The sequence below is a fragment of the Macrobrachium nipponense genome, chromosome 36, assembly GCF_015104395.2.
Source record: "Macrobrachium nipponense isolate FS-2020 chromosome 36, ASM1510439v2, whole genome shotgun sequence".
Taxonomy (NCBI): Eukaryota; Metazoa; Arthropoda; class Malacostraca; order Decapoda; family Palaemonidae; genus Macrobrachium; species Macrobrachium nipponense.
In genome coordinates, this window is record NC_087220.1 from 60,658,478 (window position 1) to 60,660,977 (window position 2,500).

Genomic DNA, 2,500 nt, shown 5'->3' on the forward strand with positions numbered 1-2,500 from the left:
ACGAAAATGAGAAGTAAAGAAAATACACAGGGGGAAATGGCGTAAATTTCTGTTAACAACGATATTTAGAGGATGAATGGAGACGTTAGCTAAGGTTTACCTTCAAAGATTTACGGAACTTTAAGTCATTCCTTTAGGAAAAAAATTTACGGAAACTTGAGTCATTCCTTTAGGAAAAAAATTGCAGAATCTTAAGTCATTTCTTTAGGGGAAAAATTACAGAATTTAAGTAATTCCTTTAGGAAAAAAATTATAGAATCTTAAGTTATTCCTTTAGGGAAAAAATACAGAATTTAAGTCATTCCTTTAGGGAAAAATAACAGAATCTTAAGTCATTCCTTTAGGGAAAAAATGACAGAATTTAAGCCATTCCTTTAGGGAAAAAATTACAGAATTTAAGTCATTCCTTTACGGAAAAAATTACAGAATTTAAGTCATTCCTTTAGGGAAAAAATTATAGAATCTTAAGTCATTCCTTTAGGGGGAAAATTACAGAATCTTAAGTCATTCCTTTAGGAAAGAAAATTACGGAAACTTAAGTAATTCCTTAAGGAAAAAAATTGCAGAATCTTAAGTCATTTCTTTAGGGAAAAAATTGCAGAAACTTAATTCATTCCTTTGGGGAAAAAATTACAGAATATAAGTCATTCCTTTAGGGAAAATATTACAGAATCTTGAGTCAATCTTTTAGGGAAAACATAACAGAACCTTAAGTCATTCCTTTGGGGGGAAAAAATGACTGAACCTTAAGTCATTCCTTTAGGAAAAATTTACAGAATTTAAGTCATTCCTTTAGGGAAAATATTACAGAATCTTAAGTCATTCCTTTAGGGGGAAAAATTACAGAATCTTAAGTCACTCCTTTTGGAAAGAAAATGACAGAACCTTAAGTCATTCCTTTAGGAAAAAATTACAGAAACTCGTCATTCCTTTAGGAAAAAAAATACACAATATAACTTATTTTCAGATTAAACTTATAAACTGATCTGTACGTGGCCCTGAGCTATTACAACACTTTTTATAATTTATATTAGTGAGCCGATATTAAGTCACTGAGAGAGAGAGAGAGAGATATTTCTACCATCAATAGCTCCTGCCCCTTGAGCAATCAGTAGCAATCCTTCAGCAATACCGTTAAGAACACCTTAGCAACGGTCCGTAAACTATTGCTAAGCAATACTCACGGGCTTAGGGCTATCTCCCGAGTGTAGCTACGCATGCCAAGACAGGAGGAGGAGGAGGAGAGTAGGGAGGGGGATGGGAAGCGTTGGAGGAGGTGGAAGGGGTAGGAATGCAGTAGGAGGAGGAGGAGGAGGAAGAGAGAGGGGGTCAGATTCTTCTCTCTCTCTCTCTCTCTACAGACCTAACCCGTGGGTGGCGAGACAGAAGATGTATGGGTTCCTTTGGCCCAGAGGGAGAACGGGCACCCAGAATTTCGGGGATAAAAGGGGGGGTTGGGAGAGGTGGGGAAGAAGGTAGGAAAGTCGGACCTCCAAAACAAATACATCAGCGGAAAGGTGATGATTCATCAGATTAATTACGGGTTCTCATGTCAAATTTTATTTATTTAAAGTAAGACCTTTCTTAATTGAGTTGTTGCAAATATGCAATTGTCGTAACTACACGTCCTTTCAAATTCTAGATTTCTTCGCACTTTTTTTTTGTTTGCGGGCTGCTCTATGAGCAAGAGCTCGTGCTGGCATAAGGTCAACTAAATCTAACACAACTTTTTGGTTCAGCTCGTCGCTAAGGAAGCCTGAGATCCAATGAGAGGAAACGGTGCTGGAATCGAACCTGCACCCGGGATATCAGAACGGGGTAACGTTGACCACTTCGAGAAGTTAAAATGGCATTGGGTTATGACAAAAAACAAAAAAAAAAAAAAAAAAGTTGACCATTAGATCCTATATATAAGAACATCTTCACAAATAACTTAGTATGGTACAAGACCTGTTTGTTCTCGCTTACTCGGGGAGTAAGCCTACAAACTACTTTGTTGTTTTTGTTCATTTGGGGGGTTAGGAAAGGTCTATGGAAGAGCTGTTTCCCGTTCAGTTAAAGATACAGGAACTTTAGGAGAGGATATTTATGATTTATTTATTAGAGTGAAAATGCAAAAAATAAATATTGTCTTTTAAACAGCACATAAAAACTATTTCTAATAAAAAACAGCATATTTATTCTAATTTTCGTTGGTGAGACAAGGCTCTAATTAACTGTAGATTTTCGAATGCCACCCGAGTAAGCTGGAGGTCGGATTACGCCTTGTTTTCATATACACTTTACTCTTCTATACTTGAGTAAAATACAGTTTTATAAATATAAAATAAACCTCTCTTCCACACACTTGCGAATTTCCAAGAAAGTTGGTGGCTAGGGGTATGAATGCCAAGGAATGCCCTTTCTATTACCCACTAATGGTTTACGCCCAGTGGGTGGAGAGAGAGAGAGAGAGAGAGAGAGAGAGGAGAGAGAGAGAGAGAGAGAGAGAGAGAGAGAC

The 2,500-nt window shown here is 37.1% G+C and overlaps 1 long non-coding RNA gene across 1 annotated transcript in view; it reads right to left on the reverse strand.

Annotated features, from left to right (window-relative positions):
* LOC135203742 (uncharacterized) overlaps window positions 1-2,500 on the reverse strand; it is a 97,999-nt gene that overhangs the window by 78,826 nt on the left and 16,673 nt on the right. The window lies entirely within an intron of this gene.